We start from the raw sequence: 10,274 nt of genomic DNA on the forward strand, positions 1-10,274 counted from the left end.
GGCCATAAACTTAACATATTGATCAAAAGCCTTGAAGGCTACCAACTACCAAAGGAAACCTTAAGGGTTCCCCTAAAACCTACTTGTGCACAACACATCACATAACATTGTTTAAGGTGCTAAGAAAGCTACGAATAAAGTCAAAGTGTTTTTAGCTAGCAGCATCAGAAACGACAGTCTTTGCTGCACCCACTTCACCACACTTAGACTTTTTGGTGTTCTTCTTTTTCATCCCACCTTTACCTGCTACCTCAGAAGCTTCAAGGCTTGTATCCTTCAAGCCTTATCCACCATCAGAGAACGTCTCTTCACTATCATCAGAGCATGAGCGCTTCTTGGAAAGAGAGTTCAACACTTTACCACACACAGCCTCATTAAGGCCAGTGGGTTACAACTCCTGCAAGACAGAAAGAGGCTTACCAAAACACTTGGAAACCTCACCCACATAAGGATAAGTCAAGTGTTCCATCTTCAAAACAGTTTCTTTGAAGACATCAAAGGCCTTGGGTTGAAAAAGAGAAGACTTTTGCTGAGTCTATCCGGATTCACATGCCTTAAAACCAGCAAATAAACCTTGGTGCCTTCCATGAGCAAGAAGCTGGCACTACGAATCACCCAAGGCACTATTGAACTCCGATGAATGAAGAAGGTATGTAACCACTTGCTGGAATCCAAGTTCAATTAACCATTTGTTATCACTAGTCGCATGGGCTAGTGAAGCTTTCAACCTATCTTTCTCTTCCAAGAAAACCTACTTCTGAACCTCCAAAGCAGCCCTATCAACGCTGAGTTGAACCCTGTCAGCTTCCAAGCGTTTTTCCAACTCAACCATCTCAGTCTTGTGCTGGGAAGAAAGCTCATCAATCCTCAACATCAGCTTTTCTCCCTCCCAGCATAACCCTCTGCCTCCTCCTTTAGAGTAGCTAGTGAAGCCTTCATCTCATCCCTCTTCTTCGAGAAGACATCATATTCTCCCATCCTCTTACGAAATCGGGATAAACCCTCTGGAAGAAAGGCAACAAGGTTACAAGCACCCATTACCATTTTTCAAAATCATCAGGTCATCATCCATAGACGAGCAAGAACCTCGTACAATAGGAGGAGCAAAATGGGTAAGAACATCCTCACAAACGGATGAATACTTGAAGCTGTCACCAACTGTGACCTTCCAATCCGGCACATAAACCTCTTCGGGATTAACATTGGTGGAACCTTCACCACCTTTCCTGAAACCCTTCAAGCTTACAACCTTCTTACCCGCTGCTTTACTCTCCTTACCAATCACCAAGGGCAAATCCTTGTCTTTTTTTATTATATTCTCTCAGCCCCAACTTCCAAGTCTTCCGAAGCCTCTATATCATCACTCGGTTGCACTGGCTCGGAGGCCGATAGTTGGTCAGCTCTCTTTAACATACGTTGGGTTAAACAATGGGTAGAAGCCTTGGAAGCACCGACCCTAGTAAAGCCTTTGACATTTAGAACGTTCACATAACCTGAACCATCGAACCTGTGTTCAGCACCTCTGGCCTCAGCATCCCCAAACACAACATCAAAGGTATCATCACTCTTGATAAAGCATAAGGCAAAACATCATACCCTGATCATACCTCATGAGCACAGGGTCACGATCCGGCTTGTCCCACAAGGTGCTCACACCCATCAACACTAAAAGGTGTTCTGGAAAGGGATGAAGCCTTGAAGGACACTTCCTAATGGCTTTTAACAACCAAATATCTAGTTCAGACTCAAATGGCTTAAGCTTGTTTAACATAGCATCAGGGTGCCTCCAAACAAGCTTGAAGGAAACAATGGACTCAGAAATCCAGAAAAATCGGTCCTTCCAAGAACCAATGGTAGTAACCATAGACGAAATTAAACACACATCAACCTGAGATGTTTCAAAGGTAAAACAATTATCGTTCTTGGCTAACTGGAAGAAACGGCAGAACAACAACAACGATGGGTCATACCCTATCGCTGGACACAAAACATCAAAGTGTAAAACCCTAGCAAGACCTTAAGGGTGTAACTGACCAAACGACACACGATAATAGTCTAAAACATTCAGAACAAAGACCGAAAACGGATGACGCAAGTTGGAAAACTCAGCAATAAAGAGCAATCGAACCAACAGGACACTAATCGATCTATTTGCCAAAACCCAGAGCCACCGGATTAAACCTTAGATCGATCCCCCATTCTTTACAAAAAGCCTCAACTTCCTCTTGAGTGAGACAAGTTGAAGCCTTCAAGCCTTAAAACCTTGAAGCCTATCACATCTACTATCATTCCGAAATTCAAATCTAACTCAAACGCCTTAAAGCCTTGAAGCCTTTAAGCAATAAAAAATAATGTGTAAAAGTCAGAAGCACTTGAGCTTACATCCCAAACACCTCTGACTTGGAGGGGCTGATGACGGGGGTAGCCCAAATCTCAATAAAATGACTAATATACATAACAGCTTAAAAGGTTAAAAGGTTGAGAGGTTCAATATGCGCGAAATCAGGTGAACAGTAAAAAGGACAAGCATAGTGTCCGGTCACATCAACACTTAACGTGTGAACCATTTCTACACAGACAGAACATGTGCACAGAGAACAACCTTTTATCCGCAGGTCTAAAGCCTCCAATCCCCAAACGGGTAATTCCTCCACTGTAGCCTTGGATCCATGGTCACGAGCTTCCTCGTATAGAATACATCTTATCTATAAGTACCAGCTCCAACAACCATATCAGGGACACCAGATCAGTTGAGCTAACACATACTCTCTGATCTTCTCTCCTCTCTTGAGAACAAGTTTCATACTTGCTTCTCTTCTTCACTTCAAACAACATTGCTTCGCTAACAACTTCATTCCGGCTTGAATTCCCTTCAAGTTGGAATCAAAAGCGATCAATAAACAAAGCGATCCAACCCCACGTGCTACAAACGTGGGAGGACCCCATGACCTGCGTTAGGCTAATTGAAACCCTTGAACCCTTTTACCCGGAGACATCGCTAAAGGCCTTGGTCTTGTATTTGTTGCATCAACGGTTACAAAATAGCAATAAAAAACTAGTTAACGGGGTGTTGAACCGAAGTTAGATTGAAGGAAAGGGCTGATTTAATTGATCCATGGTGCTACAAAAGATCAGAAGTTGTTTCGGCTTAAAAGGAGATCAGTTGTGATCGAGTTTTATAAGAATCGAGGCCGATGGGTGTATACCGAAACCAAGAACAAGATTTAAGATTCCATACAAGTCTCTTAATTTCAAGTTTATCTTTCTCAATTTGAAACTTGGAATTACTGTATATATAGTATAGTTTTAAAATTTGAAAATCATACGTCGTTAGGAATATAAGAATCTTCAAAAGTTATGATCATTCAAAAGGAAAGTGTATCATTCAAAAGGAAAGTGTGTATGACTGACTGAGGTAGTGGTCCAAATAATATTGTGACAAACAAGGAAGTAGGTTCTCTATCACATTACCAATGTTCAAAATTAAAATCAACATACTATACGATTTGGTCCACTTGTATCAAGACGATGTTAATTTGGGAAACGATAGCACCAAATGAAGGAACATGACTGAACTTCAAGAAAGATATGGCTACGATAGCATATCTATTCCAATCAATACCAGAGGAAGTGGTGTTGCAAATGGCCAACAATAAGAGGAACAAAGCTATTTGGAACACAATGAAGACAAGGCATGCTGGAAAAGATCATGTGTAGAAGGTGTTGGTATCAGGACTTTCGGGTTCCCAGGATCGTCGAGCGCGGGAACGAGTATGATGGCAATCATACACATAATCGAAACACACTTCGCACCAAGTTGTCTTCATAATAACAATTGAATAAAAACAAACTGAATTGCAGAATTATACTAACTGTAACCGAACTTGAAAAAACCGAACTTGAATAATCAGAACTTGCATAAACTTGAATATGAAACTGTACAAACGCAGATGTTTGCAGCCCTATTTATTTGTGTTGAAGAGGTATGTTGTGAAGGGATATGTCGATCACCAAGGGGTGTGTCGATTCTTCATAACCGTACATGCAGTTATCCCATACACATACACACGCCTCTTCAAAATAGGCCCAAACATAACAACCCTAATTGACTTCTAAAGATAAGTATTGACCCAGTACATAATATGGCCTCGGGCCCAAAACAGAAAATAAACATAAAACAGTAACTTGTTCTTGACCCATTAAACTATTAAATAAAATAAATGTTGCTGCTGTGTTTTTCTTTGCGGCTTGGCCCGAACTCGGGTGATCTTGATTATCGGACATCATTATCCCCCTTAATCAGAGCAGTCGCAGTTCGCCTTTCATGCTAGTCGTCTTTCTTATCAGCGACCTAGACGATGATAACCAAATCAGGTTCATCTTTGCTCTCGATCACGTTGATCTCTTTGTTATCTTTTGCATCACTTGAACCCACTTCAAACTTGTTGCTTCCACTCTTCTCGCGCTTGATTTTCATAACTTCATAGTACCATTCCACTAACTCGATGTATCGAACATATGCAACCTTCACTTCAAAATCATCATCACAATCGAAACCGCATTGAAGTGCAATGTTGTCCCATGCATCATCTTGTACTACTTTCTTGAAACCTCCATACTCTTTAACAACTTTGTAAAGTGTGATCAACTCAATGGGTTTCCCGTTTAGAAGTGTCGGTGGCATCTCGCCCTCTTTGCATATACCAAGAAAACATGGTATGAACCAATTTATCACGTCTTCCATGCTACCTTCATAGAACAATTCATGCCCTACTAACTCCTCATGAAATATGATCAAAACGAGCACATCCAGGCAACTTTCGACTATGAGATCATTTCCTATCACATCTTCCTCATCTTGCGCAATCATCACAACCCTCTTTCGTATCGCTTCTCGTGGTTGTTGTGGATTTTCTTCTATATCGTCCATGTAAGTCATCAAACCTAACTTTTCCCCTTTGGAATATTCAACCTTATCCTTCTTTGTACCCGAAACGCCTTCTCCGAACCTTTCTTTATTTTTTTCCCTCTGTACTTCAAATTCTTTTTCATAAAAATCTTCAACGTATTCTTGCAATTTTTTTTCTCGTTGAGATATCCATTTTCAACATCTAAGTTCTTGTAGAACTTATCTAAGTATTCTTGTTCTAAATCCACTTCGGATTTATTTTCGAATATATCAAAACCTTTCGCCCTATCACTAAACATCTTTTTCAACGTACACGTGTTGCCCGAAGTAACTACTTCAATCCCTTGGTACAACAATTGTTCTAGACTAAGAACATTGCGTTTCATTTTTGGCACGAAAGTCACACAAGGGATTTTTTATCCTTTCCACCAACCGGAACTTTAACTTCGCTGATGCCGTGTATGAACGAGAACTCCTTCCGTTTCTCGTTGGTTATAATCCCAAAGTGTCTTTTAAACACTTTAAACAAATTTTGGTTTCCCGTCATGTGTTTTAAAAGTGGGATCGACTACCCATATTTATTCCCATTCCCCTCCGCAAGTATCCTTTACTAAATAATCACCGTTTTCCGGTAAAGGACTAAGATTGATATACTTACTTGGGCAAATGGATGCAATATGACCAAATTGCATACATGTAAAACATCGTATCCCTACTTTCCTCGGTCTTCCCACTGGTCGCGTGTTTTTCCAACTTGTTTTCTTGAAGAAATCTTTCGGAATCATCTTCTTTGGGAACTTGTTGATTGGCGACTTCCAAGAACGAGTGGATGGCTTCCCCTACACGTACCTGCTTTTCCTTCCGCCGCCCTGGCCGCACTTTCCCTTGTTCTTTCCGGTGTCGCGAGAATCGACACCAACCGATTTAGCCTTGTTCACCCTCAGACAATCTCCGAACCCGTCATCCTCGTTCCCTGCCCTAACGGAACCTTCGGCTTTGATACCAACGTTGGTATCAGGACTTTCAGGTTCCCAGGATCGTTGAGCGCGGGAACTAGTATGATGGCAATCATACATGTAATCGAAACACACTTCGCACCAAATTGTCTTCATTGAATAAAAACAAACTGAATTGCAGAATTATACTAACCGTAACCAAACTTGAATAATCAGAACTTACATAAACTTGAATATGAAGCTGTACAGATGCAGATGTTGGCAGCCGTATTTATATATGTTGAAGAGGTATGTTGTGAAGGGATATGTCGATCACCGAGGGGTGTGTCGATTCTTCATAACCGTACATGCAGTTAACCCATACACATACACACGCCTCTTCAAAATAGGCCCAAACATGACAACCCTAATTGACTTCTAAAGATAAGTATTGACCCAGTACATAAAGTGGCCTCGGGCCCAAAACAGAAAATAAATATAAAACAGTAACTTATTCTTGACCCATTAAACTATTAAATAAATTAAATGTTGTTGCTGTGTTTTTCTTTGCGGGTTGGCCCGAACTCGGGTGATCTTGATTATCGGACATCATTCTCCCTCTTAATCAGAGCAGCCGCAGTTCGCCTTTCATGCTAGTCGTCTTTCTTATCGCCGACCTCGACGATGATAACCAAATCAGGTTCATCTTTGCTCTTGATCACGTTGATCTCTTTGTCATATTTTGCATCACTTGAACCCGCTTCAAACTTGTTGCTTCAACTCTTCTCGCGCTTGATTTTCATAACTTCATAGTACCATTCCACTAACTCGATGTGTCGAACATATGCAACCTTCACTTCAAAATCATCATCACAATCGAAACCGCATTGAAGTGCAATCTTGTCTTATGCATCATCTTGTACTACTTTCTTGAAACCTCCATACTCTTTAACAACTTTGTAAAGTGTGATCAACTCAACGGCTTTCCCGTTTAGAAGTGTTGGTGGCATCTCGCCCTCTTTGCATATACCAAGAAAACATGGTATGAACCAATTTATCACGTCTTCCATGCTACCTTCATAGAACAATTCATGCCCTACTAACTCCTCATGCAATATGATCAAATCGAGCACATCCAAGCAACTTTCGACTATGAGATCATCTTCTATCACATCTTCCTCATCTTGCGCAATCATTACAGCCCTCTTTCGCATCGCTTCTCGTGGTTCTTGTGGATTTTCTTCTATATCGTCCATGTAAGTCATCAAACCTAACTTTGCCCTTTTGGAATATACAACCTCATCCTTCTTTGTACCCGAAACGCCTTCTCCGAACCTTTCTTTATTTTTTTCCATCTCAACTTCAAATTCTTTTTCATAAAAATCTTTAACGTATTCTAGCATTTTTTCTTTCTTGTTGAGATATCCATTTTCAACATCTAAGTTCTCGTAGAACTTATCTAAGTATTCTTGTTCTAAATCCACTTCGGATTTATTTTCGAATATATCAAAACCTTTCGCCCTATCACCAAACATCTTTTTCAACGTACACGTGTCGCCCGAAGTAACTACTTCAATCCCTTGGTACAACAATTGTTCTAGACTAAGAACATTGCGTTTCATTTTTGGCACGTAATTCACACAAGGGATTTTCTTATCCTTTCCACCAACCGGAACTTTAACTTCGTCGATGCCGTGTATGAACGAGAACTCCTTCCGTTTCTCGTTGGTTATAATCCCAAAGTGTCTGTTAAACACTTTAAACAAATTTCGGATTCCCGTCATGTGTGTTTTAAAAGTGGGATGGACTACCCATATTGCTTCCCATTCCCCTCCGCAAGTATCCTTTACTAAATAATCACCGTTTTCCGGTAAACGACTAAGATTGATATACTTACTTGGGCAAATGGATGCAATATGACCGAACTGCATACACGTAAAAATCTTATCCCTGCTTTCCTCGGTCTTCCCAATGGTCGCGTGTTTTTCCAACTTGTTTTCTTTAAGAAATCTTTCGGAATCATCTTCTTGGGGAACTTGTTGATTGGCGACTTCCAAGAACGAGTGGATGGCTTCCCCTGCGCGTACTTGCTCTTCCTTCTGCTGCCCTGGCCGCACTTTCCCTTGTTCTTTCCAGTGTCGCGAGAATCGACACCAACTGATTTAGCCTTGTTCACCCTCAGACAATCTCCGAACCCGTCATCCTCGTTCCCTGCCCTCGCAGAACCTTCGGCTCTGATACCAATTTTGGTATCAGGACTTTCAGGTTCACAAGATCATTGAGCGCGTGAACGAGTATGATGGCAATCATACACGTAATCGAAACACACTTCGCACCAAGTTGTCTTCATAATAACCATTGAATAAAAACAAACTGAATTGCAGAATTATACTAACCATAATCAAACTTGAAACAACCGAACTTCAATAATCAGAACTTGCATAAACTTGAATATGAAACTGTACAGACGCAGATGTTTGCAGCCCTATTTATATGTGTTGAAGAGGTATGTTGTGAAGGGATATGTTGATCACCAAGGGGTGTGTCGATTCTTCATAACCGTACATGCTGTTATCCCATACACATACACACACCTCTTTGTCACACCCCAATATTTCCACGTAATACCGGTGGGCCCAGTGGGGAGTATCGTGACGTAGTTGATATCATCATAGACAATTTATCACAGTTTAATACACAGCAGATGCCGAAAGATAAAATCATTACAAACCGAATGAAAGTAATATCAATTATTACAAAAATGGTTGTAAAGGATCCACATGCGGATCAAAGATAAAAAGGATCATTGTTCAACAGATTATAACATCTAAGCTTGCAAGACTCTTTATTGATGCTAGGAGTAGCCAGCCTATTCCGTCTAGTACCTGCACTTAGCCATTTTGGAAAATACGTCAGTTTACACTGGTAAATACAATTAACCGACTCATTTTGAAAATTTTTAGGAAAATTGATTTGAATGCACAAGGCACAAAATATCTTTTATAACTCGGGATAATTATTTAAAAATTAACTTGTTAAAGAATCACATGTTTATTATACGTTCAGTAGCCCGGGCTGAATACCGGGTTAAAGATTAATAGACACACCACATAATATATCCCACGGCGAGTTATTCTCGAACAGGTGGGTATATTATTTTTATATACGCACCGGCAGGTGTATGCCTACACCTCGTGCTTAAGTCGTGGCGATTTCAATGAATGAGCCGAGGATATCCAGGACATGGTCATTAACCCCCCAAAGGCTTAAAACAAACAAAACAGATTAAACGGGTCATCTCAATAAATTAACCTTCATATGATTAAAAATTCAATGCCCAACCAAGCGGTATTTTATATACCGTACCCCAAGCCCGAATAATGGAAAATAAGTTAAAAGTATTTACCTGAGCAAATTATTCAAATTTATCCCAGCCGTACAAATCAGCAAGTGCAAAGTATCTTTAACTAGGCTCCTAAATCTGGAACGAAGGTTTTAATAACCTATTAGATTCCTAACGGGTCTTACTTAAGCCTAAACTTAGACCGGTTAGTTTTAAAGGAAGATATACGGTTCAAAACGCAAGATTAAGCGAAGACCGGATTAGAATGTGGTTTAGACCCGACAAGTTTAAAGACTTGTATAATATGGGTAAACTAAACACATTCTGAATTTTGAGATAAAAATGATAAGGTTTGACCCGTTTCGGTCAATTCATGCAAGCTAGTTACATAAACCGCACCAAATGCGAAAAATGCGTAACGAGTAAACAAATGAGTCATGTACAGGTTTCCTAAGTTAATATGCCTTAAATATGTTGTGATATAAGTAGGATACCTTCCATTATGCCCAAAATGGATTTAAACTCAAATTATGCATCGTAGGGGTATTTTGGTCATTTTAAAGGTTATAAAAGAGATTAAATATTAATCTGAGGTTCAGGTCTGATATGAACAGTAAAAATATTCAATTTAATAAGTTATATCAGTAGGGTATTGCATATATGTGAACTTTATCATTTATAACCAAACTATGCACTAAAGGGGCATTTTGGTAATTTCACATAAGCTTTAAAGGTCAAATTTGGAAATCTGAGTTCAAAACTTTTTCTTACTATTAAAGTATAAAAATTTACTTAAAACATCAGTAGGTATTAAGTCTTATATGATAAAAATAGTTTTAATCCGTACTATGCGTTTAAAACGCGTAAAAGTCGGTTTTAAGCGATTTTCAGGTTATAATAGGAAATCTGAGTTTTTGGTCAGTTTATAAAGTTCAAATTATTTTATTTATCATATAAAATCAGTAGCAAAAATTTTGGTATCAAAATGTTATGTAAAATTCATTTTATTGGCAAAAAGGGTATAATCGACAATTACCAAATTAAAGCAAGAACCCTGTGTTACGCTCAGTTTAAAAATAAATAAAAT

The sequence above is a fragment of the Helianthus annuus genome, chromosome 9 (assembly GCF_002127325.2).
Source record: "Helianthus annuus cultivar XRQ/B chromosome 9, HanXRQr2.0-SUNRISE, whole genome shotgun sequence".
Lineage (NCBI taxonomy): Eukaryota > Viridiplantae > Streptophyta > Magnoliopsida > Asterales > Asteraceae > Helianthus > Helianthus annuus.